The 15,826-nt window shown below is 35.0% G+C and overlaps 1 long non-coding RNA gene across 1 annotated transcript in view; it reads left to right on the top strand.

The window, feature by feature from the left end:
• Positions 1 to 14,600, top strand: part of LOC121395032 — a 31,754-nt gene extending 17,154 nt beyond the window's left edge. The window contains exons 2-3 of the long non-coding RNA XR_005962193.1: positions 1,951 to 2,019; positions 14,174 to 14,600. This is a non-coding gene — a long non-coding RNA (uncharacterized LOC121395032). The remainder of the gene's footprint in view (positions 1 to 1,950; positions 2,020 to 14,173) is intronic.
• The last annotated feature ends 1,226 nt before the right edge of the window (positions 14,601 to 15,826 follow it).

The raw sequence follows: 15,826 nt of genomic DNA, 5'->3' as shown, positions 1-15,826 counted from the left end.
AATGTACCCCATATGCAATAAAAGGCAATAAAAGTTTGCACAGGAGCAGTAACCCATAGCAGCCAATAAGATGTTTGCTTTTAAACAGGTGACCAGTAAATGCTAACTGCTGATTGGTTTGTATGGGTTACTGCTCCTGGGCAAACTTAGCACCTTTTATTATATTACCCCCAACGAGTTTTAAAAAAAAGTTTCAAACGTTATCATTTATTTATCATAATTAGAAATAAATAAATTATATATAAATATATATAACATTTGCGCAGGTTAATATTAATGTTGTGAAGAGATTGTATGTTCTCCATGTCCATGCTTGGGTGGGTTTTCTCTATGTTTCATATTTTTATCCTACACTTCATCTATTTCTGTGTAACTGATAAGGAAATTAGATTGTAAACCATTGTGGCAGGGACTGGTCTGGATGAATGGCCATACTTTGGGAAGTGTTTTATAGTATATCAGCACTATGTAAACAAGGAATAAGTTTAAGCTTTTCGTATAAATATAATGAAGGCAGAATGTTCTCTTATTTACAGTATAATTCTCATACAAGATATTCGTCTGCAACCCTCACAGTTTTTTATCCTATACACTGTACAGTAGAACCCCCATTTAATGTTTTTCAGGGGATCGGGAAAAATAGTGCCAAGTGCAGGGAAATGTAAAATCAGGGAAATGTCTTGAAGCAAGTTATTTCTTAAGTACTGAAAGAATATAAGTACAGGAGTCAGTTTCACATTGAAATACAATATTTAGGGTTTATAAAGCCTCAAATTTTTCTGGTCGAGTTTTTCAAAAATCCTTTTTAGAGGAAATTTTTTTTTCTAAATTTATGTGCTCTTATGCTGCTAAAAATCTGAATCCAAAAATACTCCAGCTTAAATCACTTATAAATCAATGGCAGATGATCTTAACAATTGGAACATGTTTATACCTTCAGGATTCTCGATAGTTTGAGGCTGTTAGCGCTGGGTTTAGTTAGGAAAACCGATAACTTCAAATGTTTTGGACAACAACTCGATAAATGCGAGTTTTCTGCCTGACAATTCGAATTGACGCTTGATTTGTGATTTTTTTTCACACCAATTTATTTTTTTTTTATTAATGTGAGTTATTTTATTAAAAGAGTTCTAGTAAATATGCCCTTAACTGTCTTGATGACAGGAGTTAAGCATAGTAGATTACATATTACATGCACAATCTAAAGTGATAATTGTTGATTAAAGAGTTGTGTGGCTAAAATATGCATTCGGTTAGTATTTCAAACCTCTTAATTTCACTAATACAGGTATGGGACCTATTATCCTGAATGATCGGGACCTGGGGCTTTCCGGATAACGGGTCTTTCGATAATTTAGATCTTCATACCTTAAGTCTATTAGAAAATCATGTAAACATTAAATAAACCCAGTAGGCTGGTTTTGCTTCTAATAAGGATTAATTATATCTTAGTTTGGATCACGTACAAAGTACTGTTTTATTATTACAGGGAAAAAGGAAATCATTTTTAAGAATTTGTATTATTTGATTATAATGAAGTCTATGAGAGACAGCCTTTCAGTAATTCAGGACTTTCTGGATAACAGGTTTCCGGATAATGGATCCTATACCTGTAATAACATTCACAGAGGATAAACAGCCATTTTGGGAACATTATGTAAAATCAGGGAAAATCACCCACTGAAATGCAAAATAAATTAGTGGGACCACAAAAAAAAGTATAAAATGGGGGAAATTTTAAATCAGGGTATGTAAAATTGAGGTTTGCCTGCATTTGTGGGTAGAAATATATTTCTATATAGAGAATGCCAGTATATATGCTGTACTGCCTGTTACTTAGACTAAAGTTACATTTATTCAGCCACAAATACATTGTATATGTACATGTATTGTTGTCATTATTATGTAAGAATATCTAAAATTTGATTATTTTCATTTTCTATCTTGTAGAAATGCTATACCTTTTGGCTGCTGGCAAGTTGATGCTTTATTTGACGCTTGAGAATAGAGAATATTTGGGTAAGTTAATAAACCATCTTCATATAATGTAACAAATCCATTTTAAAATTATTTCACTGCGAACAGCTGCAAACAATTGGGCTAAGGTAAATTAATATACTGTTTGTATAAAGCACTATGTGAAATGTATGCAACAAGATTGATTAAAAGAAAAGGGGGGGGGTTTAACACACTGTTGAAAGTACAATACTGTAACATTTAGCAAAAGCAAAAAATATAGGAGAAAAATCAGTCTTTTAGATTAACTTTCCCTTGCTGATCCTAAAAAAATGATATATGGATCAGCTTACTATATGGATCAGCTTATTGCAACAGAGAAAAAAAAATAGTGCAGTATAGTTAAATATTGCGGCAGCATCCGGTGCCAGGATCTATTTCTAGGTGTAGTTCCCCTTTAATCTTCCACTCTTAATGGTGACATGCAAGATTCCTTTACATCCAATCTTTTTCCACCACCATATGGCTAAATTGGCTAATCACAAAACGATAATGCAATAAAATGCCCGTAGTATTAGCAGATCTCCGTTCTCTTCTGGGTCAGCTCACGTGTTTCAATATGGAAAATACAAATCCAGGATAGTGTAATACCGTTTATGTAAAAAAGATTTTTAAATTAAACAAATTTAACACTCACATTTGTTCAAAGTAAATCACACATGTAATGTACAGGTTTCACAGGCTTTCCTTCTCCTTGAGGGGCCCTCCTGTCAGCGTGTATATTACCCTCGTGGCTTTTCCTTGCGTGACGTCACTTCCTGCCTAGTTTTTCAAGTTTTTTTATGCTTAATAAATATCAAATATTTTAGTTTCTGAAATAATTCAGTTGGTGAGTTTTTTTTGCAAAAATCTTTGAATTGTGGCAAAAATTCAGTTTTGAACATTGATAAATTACCCCCTAAGTCTGTAGGCAGATGAACGGAACCATTTTTTGTTCACAATTGATACAATATCTATGTATACTCAAATCTGAATATGCAAACTAGGGTTAGGATATGGTTCAGCATTTGGGCAAATCTTTTGATAAAAAAATAGTGGAATCTAAAACTATAGATTTGGTGCTTTCCTACTCTCCTACCTGTCTTCTGGAGCAAACATGCAAAATTAAATCTTATGCTCTTTATGACAGGTGCTCACTAACTGATTGTAAGCTAGCATTGATATCAGTGGATTCATCCTTGGTGTTGGTGTGACATTTGTATTTGCATGGCAAATGACTTTGCATTTCAAGGGATTGTTCACCTTCAAGTTAACTTTTCAGTTGGCCTTCATTATTTATTTCTTATAGCTTTTCTTATAATTTGCCTTCTTCATCTGATTTTCCCAGCTTTCAAATGGGGATGACTGACCCCACCTAAAAAAACAAATGCTTTGCTAAATTTAATTGCTCCTCTTTCTATTCAGGTTCTCTCCTATTTATATTCCAGCCTTGCATTCAAGTCACTGCCTGGTTGCTAGGAATATTTGGACCATAGCAACCAGATTGCTGAAATAGCAGACTGAAAAACTGCTGAATAAAAAGCTAAATAACGCAAAAACCTTAAAAAATTAAAACCAATTGGCAATTGTCTCAGAATAGGAATTCTATATCATACTAAAATTTAACTTAAAGATGAATAACCCTTTAAATTTTTATTGTTGATACAATTAAACTAATGAGTTGCTGTGGATCACTTGCTACACTAGAGCTGTTTTCCAGTTTAGTTGTATGTTTCAAAGTAAGACTAATCTTACCTGATCATTTGTGCAATATAAGAATTTAATGTGTGGCAGGAAGGAAAAGAATAAGAAGGCCACCATACTGAGCATTCTCATATCTTAAACTAATAGTTCCGCAACAGTTGGAAAAGCCACAGGGTTCTGTACAAATATAATAATTTATTTTGGATTTATATGCACAGATACTATAAATCTTAGTAGACCCAACCACGCTTGTACAGGCTACTTTGCGTTATTATGCAAACCCAGAAGAACTATAGCTTTACAAGTGACGGTGGGGTTTATATTGCATGGATTTATCCATTGAGGATATGCAGTTACTGTAAACAGCTAGTAGCCCCCATCCACTAGGATCAATCCTTGCTTTATTCTGTATTTTTTCCCCTTTAACTACATTTTGTTAAAATGAAGGAATGAGTAGCAGAGATGTTCAATGCAATGCAGGCATGGACTTTTAGAAAAATAGGATGAAGATAAAATACTTTGTTTTAATTTCACTGACAGGCAGAAAAAAATTCCTGGTTTGGTTAAGTCTAGCAGAGAACACTCTGGAACGAACATCATGTGAGAATTTGTTTCTTACTATACTTCCAAGCAGAATTCCTTTCAGTACCCAACCACACAGACTTCTCATGCTCGATTCTTTATGTTTCCATGACAACTTCTAGGCCTCTCCCTGCAAGCATGTGCCATTTATTAAAGAATCCACCAAGCAGATAAAGATAAATGAAGCTTACATCCCTCCACAGACTCATCCCCACTACAACTCACATGCAGCAATTAACATAAATTACTGGCTGTTAGTCTGCAGGGAAGTTAATTAATGGGTCCTATAATCTGCATTTACTCCTACCCTTTGCCATAAGAATGAAAAAGGCTTAATCTTACTCTGCTTTGAACATGACAGGTATCCTGGCAACATTTGTTCTTTTGCTGTGATGTCTGTAATTGTATTGTGGACATAACAAAGAAAAGAAAAATACTGAATTTAAATATTATGGGTTACTACATAAGACTTCTTATACATGGTGACTATTGGGTATATTTATCAAAGAGTGAAGTTAGAGATCGCCACAGTCCGCTAGAGTGAAATGCCACCACTCTCTATTAATTTCTATGCGATTTTGAAAGGCGTATTTATCAAAGGATGGTTTGCTTGACGAATTAACGCTAGCGCAACTTCGCTACCGTTCGCCTCCCTGAGCGCAACTTCGCATTTTAGTGAATTTGCGTAGCGCTGGCGAAACTACGCCTGTCGAAGTGTGGTGAAGCTATCGCCGGCGCAACTTCGGATCTTAGTGAATTTGCCCTATTGAGTGGCAGAATTTCACTCTAGAGGACTGTGATGATCTCTAACTTCACTCTTTGATAAATATACCCCTATGTCTCTACATGGTACAGTATGGCCAAAAAAGCCTTGGAAAATTACATCCACCGTCAAAGTGCTCCTTTTGGGGGGAAAATGCACTGGCCTGGTAAAAAATTAGCGCAGCATTGCAGCGCCGTATTACTTACTTTTCCCAGTCATCCCTCATCAGAATTAGACTAGTGTATGAACAGTAGAGAAAAAAGCAATTTAATTCACTGGAAGGTGCCCCCTGCCCCATCTGCAATGTTTTTTAAATCTAAAGGGTTGGTGGCTGCACGTTTTTTAAGAACATTATCTAAACATTTTGGGCATGCCTTCTTAACATCTTGTATTGGTTATTTTGTATGTATATTTATATGTTCAGTGTATAGACCCATTGTACACTGCTGCTGAATGTGCTGGCACTTTATAAATGTGTTAATAATAACAATGATAATCCCTAAAAGGCGCCCTGTAAATACGCCATGTAGCAGAACCACATACAATTGGGGAATACACATTTCCTGAACACTATGCTTTTATCTCTAAGTAAAACATATATGTTTATACAGTTTTGCTGTGTTGGAGCTCTACTATTTCAAGGCAGTTATCACGCATACACATATTAAATCTCAGTGAATAATTCTACCAGCCGCAAAAGGCTACAGTGAAATTGTCTAATATAGAAAATAAGGAAGACTAAACTGAGTCCACCATTTTCCCTTAGCACATAATTTGAATATTGAATCCACTAAATTGTTTGCTAAATAAACCTCAACAAAACTAGCTCTGTTCCAGCTCTGAGGCACTGCTTCAAAATGTGCTGCTATATTAAAGATAGAATTTAGCCTTCGGTTATAAATATGCATGGCTGCTATAGAGGATACAAATATAAAAAGCTACCAATGAGATGACTGGTAAATGCTACTTGCTGAGTGGTTGTTATGGGGTTTTAAAGCTGAAACAGATTTTGTGACATTTATTAGCACTTCATTTTTGTATAATGAAAGAAAATGCAATTCTAAGTAGCTCTCACCTAAACATCAGTTGAACATTTTCAGTTGGAATAATGTTGTGTGTAAATGTACAGCAATTGCTAAAGCAGTATTCTCTGCACTCCTTGCTCTGACTTTTGAAACAATGTAGTGGAAGCCAGCTGAATACCATAGATCTTTTTAAAAAAAAAAAAAATCAGAGCTAGGGCAGTAGTAAACCCATAACAACCACTCAGCAGGTTTTTAAATTACTGTTATATGTAAATGTACAGAATTGCTATTAAAAGCAGTTTTCTCTACAGTCCAGCCCCTGACTCTTGAAATTATATAGCAGAAGCCAGCTGAATAATGTAAATCAAAGTTCACATCAGTTCCCTGAAGGGCATTTTCACATCTCTTTATTTATTTGTATAGGATTTTTCTTCTATACAAGAACTATAAACTTTCCACCTATGGTGATCGTTATATTCAACCTTAGATATATACCCAGATCTTACATTTGTGTGTGTTTTCTGACAATGGGAAGGATAGACAGCCTGAATAAAAGGCATGTCATACACACAATCTTAAACATATGAACCATAAAATGGCATTCAAAAAAATCATTACCACCTGATTGCATTATTGACGTCCTACTAGATGTCAGAGCTCGGCAGCCATATTATGCTCTCCGAGAGATCTTTTTATTTCACAGGAGTCACATTGGTCAGCATTACACAAAAAGCTACTCTATAGCTTGTGGCTTAAAGGAACAGTTCAGTGTGAAAATAAAAACTGTGTAAATAGATAGGCTGTGCAAAATAAAAAATGTTTCTAATATAGTTAGTTAGCCAAAAATGTAATATATAAAGGCTGGAGTGAACAGATGTCTAATTAAACAGCCAGAATCCAACTTCCTGCTTTTCAGCTCTATAACTCTGAGCTAGTCAGCGACTTGAAGGGGGGCCACATGGTACATTTTTGTTCAGTGAGTTTGCAATTGATCCTCAGCATTCAGCTCAGATTCAAAAGCAACAGATATGACCCATGTGGCCCCCCCTCAAGTCTCTGATTGGTTGCTGCCTGGTAACCCGGGTAACCAGTCAGTGGAAACCTAGAGAGCTGAAAAGCAGGAAGTAGTGATCTGACTGACTTATTAAACATCAAATCACTCCAGCCTTTATACATTACATTTTTGGCTAACTAACTATATTAGAAACATTTTTTATTTTGCACAGCATATATATTTACCCAGTTTTTATTTTTACACTGAACAATTCCTTTTAGCATAAACTCGCTTTGTATTTCTTTTGTTAAATTCTTCCTTATTTTTTACAAATCAGTGAATCTCAAAATATTCGTTCTAAAGATATACATCTCTGTGCAATGCCAAAAAAAAACTTTTATAGCAGCCCTATCTGTGCTTAATGCAGCAACATGTTGTCATGTTTTATGCAAATATGGAAATTGCTATTACAGCGAATGTCGACTATAAAAACAAATTGTTGAATGTTGAGTAGTCAGAGCCTGAAAACAGGATAATGCTCCTTTATCAGAACTTATTATTCGATAGGTTCTTGTATTTACACACTAATCTTCATGTTTTAATAGCTGACATTTTTTATATTTTCCAAACTAATTGAAATGACTGATTGGTTAACTTACTTAGCTACTTACATTGTGCTTTCCACAAAAAAATCTAAATTCCACAAAAAGAGAGAGAGACTCTGTAGGACCCCCATTTTGCCTTTTTCTGGGGACCATGAAAAATTGGAACTCAGAGAAATGTATTATGCATTATAAACTGGTGGGAGCACAGAACAGTAGTGTAAAATGCAGGAAAACTTAGAATCAGGGTATGTAAATTGAGGCTACACCGTAAATACATAACAAATGTAAAGATTTATAAGTGGCAGCTAAGATTCATTGTTGATAAATGTAAGGGTATGCACCTGTGATTTAAAAATATGCAAGCCACTTATAAATGGGACTATTTTAGGCAAACCCTTGATAAGGACTTATGGAATTTATGGATAATAAACTTACCGTAGCTGCAGCAAGCAATGCCAGTAAGCATCAGGAAGGGCAGCAATGTGTTGTCCTGTATTAAAAAGGGTATAGATTCACAGGAGGGTAGGAAAGTCTGTGTGTTGAATATGTAGTGCAGTTTTGGTCTCTATTGCTCATATTGGTCATACTGTGTCAGAACAAAGCAAAAACAGATAAACTTTCATCTGAACATTTATGGAATTTAGATGGCTTACATTTTAAAATATATGCTACAATTTTTTTTGTATATTATTTATATAAGAAAACAAACATTTTCCTTTTACAATAAGTAGTCAGCAAGGGAAGCGAATGCAAAAGTTATTAAACAAAATATGTTTGTCTTAGTTACTCAGAAGATATATATCTGATTCCTATATTTTACTTAAGCACATTATCCCAGTAAATTACATAGGTGTACAAAAGATCAATTAGAATACCTGCTATGATTTTACCTCAGAATAATATTTGTCTGCCTATTCCTTTCTTGTTCTAACCATTTGAGCAATAGATGAAAGTAGCTTAAGGTACTATGTGTAGGATTCGTCGGTATAGAAAGCCATTAAAGGAGTAAGAGAGAGAACCAAAGATAGCAAAAACAGGGGGAGAGTTGCTCAGCCGTTCCACAATAATACAATTACATAACAGTCATTACTTTATTTTTGCCCATAATTAACCACCGAAGTTGCATATATATATAGGGGTTTGCTCCTAATCTGGTAGATTCCCTTCTTGTGATTTTGTGATGTATATTACCCAAGATGACCAGGTTTTTACAAAACAGTATATGCTACAATTTCAAACATGTTGTTCCATTTTAACTTGTTAAAATAATGATCCTTTAGGTTTTGTGCTGAAGAACCATGGTAATTAAAATTAAAACTTCCTTCAAGATATTTTATTCTTTAGAGCTCGCAAATTGCACAACCATCCAGGCAATGCAAAGATCAACTTTCCAATTATAGCCACACTTAGTTGGATGCAGTTGAAAGAAGGAATTATATACATGAAAAGGGAATAGAGTACAAAGAACTCTTCCTTTTAAATTATCAGAGAGAATTTAGATAGATTAATCTGTTTTTCTTATTGAAATTGGCTTGATTTTTTTGCCAATTTATGGCAGATATAAAAAAACCTTTTGACTTGGAAAGATTGTTCATTTATTCCAATATATGGAAAGTCTTTGCATTAGCCTACTAAGTCAGATTCCTGTGCTTTCTCACTAACATCACCCAACAAAACAGCCTCACTTAACCCATTGTCATTGCCAATTATTAATGTATCATTAGATTATATCAGTGTTTATTAATAGATCCCTCAAGTGAGCATGGGTGTAAATAAAACTCACAACAAGGCCTTAACAAGTGTGGAGGAAGATTTAACAAACAGATCTACATGTATTTTCCACCCTGGCCTGCACTTAGCAAAATTGAGCACAAAGACCTGTTTTCCCATGAATACATTGCTGCCTGCATTCAGCATCTCTGTATTCATGCTTCATTGAGATGCACCACCTAGGGAGCAACATTTGGGGGCAGATTTATCAAGGGTCGAATTGAAAATTTGAAGTAAAAAAAAAAATCGAATTTCAAGCTATTTTTGTGTACTTCGACTAGGGAATAGTCCAAATTAGATTTGAATTTTAAAAAAAAATCAAATATCAAAATTTTATCGCCATCTAAAACCTGTTGAATTGCTGTTATAGCCTATGGGAGACCTCCTAGAACCTATTTGGAGTCAGTTGGTGGACTTTGAAAAACCAAAGTTTTTTTTGGAAATACTTCGAATCAGATTCGATCAAATACGATTTTACTTCAATTCAAACGATCGAATACAGCCTATTCACCCGCAGAAAATTTTGTCATTAACTTTGGTTGGTCTTTTTTTATTCGAATTTCGAAGTTATGGAGTTCGAAAAAACTACCATTACTTCGAAATTCAAGCCTTGATAAATCTGCCCCTTGATGTAAAACACTTTATAAGAACATAATTGATTTGTGTCCACATCACTGTGCTTTGTGTTGATTCAGCATAAGGTGAAAATACCCTGTACACAAGTGCTTTGTGGATGTGTCCGGTACTTGCCCCCTTGGGATTAATAAATGTGGCACACTGGGTTCTAAATTATGGAGGGGCTCTCAAATAGAATCAAAATATGCATTTGTATAGCTTGCTATTTACACACCACACATTGAGTTGCATTATCTATAGTGATAAGTCAAATCAACTGGACCGGCTGTATTTTTTTTCTCTTGAAAATGTTTTGCTAGTCATCCTTCTGGCTTTCTCAGTTCAAAATCCCTGAATTGAGAAAGCCAGTTGGATGACTAGTGAAACGTCTTCAAGAGAAAAAATATACATCAAATCCAGGTGACTTGACTTTTTACTATAGATTTACCAGGACATTGATGAATAAAAACCTTCACAGACTTTGAATCCCATTCATTTCTATGTACAGGTATGGGATCCATCATCCGGAAACCCGTTATCCAAAAACATCAGAATTATGGAAAGGCTGTCTACCATAGACTAAATTTTATCCCAAAAAATCTCATTTCTAAAATCTGTAATAATAAAACAGATTGATCCAAAGTAATATATAATTAATCCTTATTGGAAGCAAAACCAGCCTATTCCATGTATTTAATGTTTACTCGATTTTCTAGCAGTCTTAAGGTATGTGGATCCAAATTACAAAAAGATCCATTATCTGGAAAACCCCATGTCCTGAGCATTGTGGATAACAGGCCCTATACCTGTATTATGATGGGCTTTGCTATATATATATATATATTGTGGAAGGTAGATGGAGAAAGTGTGTACTACTATGTCCCTACATTTATTTCAAATAAGGATTGGTAGTTTTATTGTAATTCCTACAAATTACACCACAATAAATATTTTCTCTTTAACACACACAAGGTTTTATTTTTTATGGTTCACATAAACATTACACCTGTGGGGTTCTTTCACTTAAATCCATCATTATGTTCATTTTTGAAACTATGATAAAAAGTCTGATTTTTGACTTCAGCAGAAGTCAAAATGGCAAAATCAATGACAATCTTCTGATGCTTATTGCCCAGCAGCCACACAGCATTCTGCCTGCATTGTTACTCCCTTGACAGTAAATGTTTTGTCAGTAGGTTTGTTAGGACATAGTCAAATCATTACTTATCCTAATTATTGATTATCACAGCATCATCTAACAAATATATACAGAGCCAGCAGTGTGAAGGAGACACCTTAAAAAAATTAGCGGGGATGTATATTGCAGGTCAGTCAACTGTTAGTGAGAGATTGGAGGGGGGTTTGCATTGTAATCTCCCCTTATTTGGGAATGTTGCAGTTTTGCTCTTTTGGAATGCACCTATATTGAAACATTAAGATTGGCTTCAAGCATCACTTTTACTGGCCAGATGGCAACCCCAATTGTAGAATGCCAGTGATCTCTGTGAGTCAAAACACAGGTTTCAGAAACATTTCTTTAGTTTCTGCCAGGATAAATATGGAGAATGACAAGTGGTGCAGTCAACAACCTTGTGGTTTTGGGGAAAATCACTTTTATTTTTTACTATTACATTTTCTCAAAAACATGTTACAGCAGGACCCCTGGTGTAAAAAAATTAGGGCTCTTATACGCATGCTATGTGCAAAAAAAAACATATCTTGTGCTTTTTATTCGCAAATAAGTGTATTTTTTCCATTCCAAATGCTACCCTCTGAATGTGCAAGTGCAAGAAAATTCAACACTCATGAGTACAGCCAGGCAGAATATAACTGCATTAATCTGTGAATGTTTTCGTTTGTGCTCAAACGTGTTTAAATGCAGAAAAAAATGCCAGTGTGTAAAAGCCCTTAGAGGAAACATTGCTTGCAAATACATTTTTTGTTCACATTTCTGTTTGTTACAAAGTGAGGTTGGTCAATGATGTGGGGAGATCAGACTTAGCTCACAGTTAGGGTTCCAGTTCATCCCAGAGGTGTTCACTAAGTCAGAGCTGTGTGCATGCCAGTGAAGCTCTTTTGCAGGTTTTGTGTTATGGCTCTTACACATGGACGTTTTTCTGCATTTAACATGCATTTAAATGCAGGTTTGAGGGCAATTAATCACATTTGCTAATTGATTCCATTATATTCTGCCTGGCTGTTGGGTTTTACTCCATTTGCGTTTCATTGCGCTTGTTTAGATGCTGCCTGCTGCATTTTCATGTGCTTGACGTGTGTTCAGCTATCCATAGAATAGAGTGTTAAGTACTAAACTTATTGCATCCACCTAAAGTTTCAGCTAATCAATTGCAGCAGTGATCCAGGACTTCAAACTTTTCACAGGGGGCCACCATCTTGGAAAGTGTCTGCGACATTCACATGCTCAGTGGGCTCTGAGCAGCTGTTGAGAAGCTAAGCTTAGGGGTTGTCACAAATTATCAAGCAGAAAATTATGTTGGTCTGTAATATAAGATAATGCTACAGGGCTGATTATTAAAGGAACAGTAACACCAAAAAATTTTTAATTAATGAAAATACCATGTAGTGTTGCCCTGCACTGGTTAAACTGATGTGTTTGCTTCAGAAACACTACTATAGTTCATATAAACAAGCTGCTGTGGAGCAATGACAAAAATTGAAAAACGGCTAAATGGCACAGGTTAACTAATGGATAACAGATAACACTATTAGATAGACAGAGCTTATTTGCTATCTGCAGTGTAACCTGAGCCCTTTCTCCTCTGAATGGCTGCCCCCATTGTTACACAGCAGCTTATTTATATAAATAATAGTAGTGTTTCTGAAGCAAACACATCAGTTTTACCAGTGCACAGCAACACTGCATTATATTTTCATTACTTTAAAACACTTTTATTTTTTAATGTTACTGTTCCTTTAAATTCTGACGTTAGTTGCACTGTTTTCTGTGCAGCCATGTAGTAATTATCTGTATTATATTAAATATCACCCTTATATTGTGACATTTACAGTATATTCTATGTGTAATGTATATTGTGAGTGGGTCCCTAAGCTCAGTAAGTGACAGCAGCACAGATCATGTGCAGTGAAAAGAAGAAAAAAAAGATGGGGAGCTACTGGGGCATCTTTGGAAACACAGATCTTACCTACTAATGGGCTGTGGTTGGCTTGGGCTGGTACAGAAACCCTAAACGTTATGTACAACATTTCTAGTCTACTTCTTTAGTTAAGCTTTAGTTTTCCTTTAATGATCATTATTATGCCGAAACAGGAAAGAACTATTCTTAAACAGCTGCAAAGTAGTTGTCAAACATAGAAGTATAGAATTGTCAAGAATGTCATTGTATGCTGTAGCCTTAAGGTAAAACCTTAAATGGAACCAGGAGCTCTGCCCCAAAGAATGGAAAACAGCTCCAGACAAACCCACTTTTTCCACAAAACTTTACCATCTGCATTATGCATGTAGACAGGTGTTCTCCTGGTACCAAAGTTCCCTCCAAACTGTGTGGTTGTCCCGCCGCACACATATTTTGAGGTCAGCGGAAACAACAAACTGCGGTATGCACAAAGAATTTTGTGTGAAAACACAAAATGATGTATTTATTCTGAACTGAGCATACAGGTTTTATAAATGTGCACATGGGAATTTTTCTGCACACATTGCTTGTACTCCTGCCTCATTTTCATGCAGATATATATTATCAGATATTGGGATCATTTTGGTAACCTGGAAGGGGCTACAGCATAGTTTTGTATCAGCATTTTCCACATATTATGTTATATTTGAGTCAGATTTTTTCTAATCAAAATGTGATGAAGTTACCTGTGCTTTTCTACATCCATAACAATAGCCACCTTGTTTTTGCCCTTCCATATTCACTTACATCCTAAGAGTATCTCATATACTTTAATATTTTATGAAATGGAAAAATATCACAGTGGGACATTTTGGAAGGTTTGTGCCGTCTTTCTAAAACGTAACGTTTAATAATTGTATTAAAATAAAACAGTGAAAGAGAAAACATTAGGGTTTAAGGTACACTGTGTACTTCCTTTCAGTCGTCCTTTCTTCCCTCTTATTCTTTTTATGTTTTTCCACCAGCACAGTAAACCATGCAACCAATCAGTTATGGTACAGAAACATAAAACATGGAACTCGATAGCTTGCTGGTGTCCAAAGAAAAAGATATTCTTTACTGCTTACTCAAGATGAATGGCCGGCAAGTATTATATACCCAAACTTACTTCTCCATTCTTTTAAAAATGTTAACTATCAACATTTATGGAACCTTTATGTTATTCTAATTTAAATGTAGAGCAAAATGGCTATATCCATTTAATCTGGGAAGTCCTCTGAGCTGCATTAATACCATTCTAATTACTTACTACCTTTCTAAAGGAGAATCAAGCTCAATAATCAATACTCAGTGGTCGGAGCTGGTGATGTTGATATTTTACTCTAGTGCTAGTTGGACCTAGTAAAAATCTAAACAAGGTGTGTTTACGCTAACGCCTTTAGTACATTAAAGGGGAGGTTCACCTTCAAACAACTAGTTGGTTTCAGATAGAAATACCAACTTTTTCCAATGACTTTCTATTTTCTATGTGTGTTTTTCTAATATTGAAGTGTAAAGTGTCATTTTTCACCTTTTGAAGCAGCCCTGGGAGGGGGGGGGGGTGCCGACCCTTTAAACTGTTCTAAATGGATGCATTTAGTTGATACATTTCTTATCTTTGTCCCTGCTGAGCAGAATCCCTGGGTTTCATTACAGACAGCTGTTTGGAAGGTGAATATCCCCTTTAAGTTATCAATGATCTAACTAGTTCTACTGTAACTTTCATTTGATTTATAAAGGGACAAATTGGCTTTCCAAGGTTAAAACTACAAAATGGTTGGTCTTTTTATTCAACCCCACAGGGATCAAAATACAGAAGTTGAGAATGATGCGACCCATCTTTTACATTTTTAACAGGCAACAATTTTAAATTAGAATGTAAAACAAAAAACATTAAATGAATTCAGGATATGCAGTTGTCAGAAATTCCTTACTCCCTGCCTACAGAAAATAAAAGAGCATATGATATGAATGTAATAATAATAGCACATGTATAATGCATCCATTAACATCTGAACATCTATTGAAATTCTGATAGATGACAAAGCAGAAACAGTCACACTTACCATCAAATATATTTTCTAAGACATTTCTAGTATTATATGTATAAGAAAGCATTATTACACTTACCAAACTCATACCACTTTTTCAGTTTTAATTTTTTCTTCATTTTGTCTGTTGTTGTGTTGTTTACATTCTGTGTTATATGATAGCTAGTTACTGGCATTCAGAATTCTCTTTGGAGTATTGACTTTTTAATTATGGAAGGTTTGAATACAATGTACGTAGTAGGGAAGGAGATAACAAGATTGCAATACTCATAAATCATCTCCAGGAAAATGGAGATCATAGCATAAAACATAAACTGCAGTTTAAGGCTTTAATCAGCTTGCTGATGGCTGAGATTTGCCAAGTGTTACCAATTATTTCCAAAATTCAAATATACAATGGTCCTACAGAGTGAGTCACTAAACTCTAAAACCCAATATCTAAGAGCCTTTCCGTGTTACATTTTTTGGTGTTCAGCTCTACCTTCTACATTCTGTAAAGTTTGGGTATTTTTGTGTGAAAAAAAATACGTAAACGAATTGGAATACATTCTTAAAATTCTACTGGTCCCTTTATAGTCATGATTTTCA

This window comes from Xenopus laevis, chromosome 6S (genome assembly GCF_017654675.1).
Source record: "Xenopus laevis strain J_2021 chromosome 6S, Xenopus_laevis_v10.1, whole genome shotgun sequence".
NCBI classification, from domain to species: domain Eukaryota; kingdom Metazoa; phylum Chordata; class Amphibia; order Anura; family Pipidae; genus Xenopus; species Xenopus laevis.
This window is presented reverse-complemented; position numbering and strand designations above follow the sequence as displayed.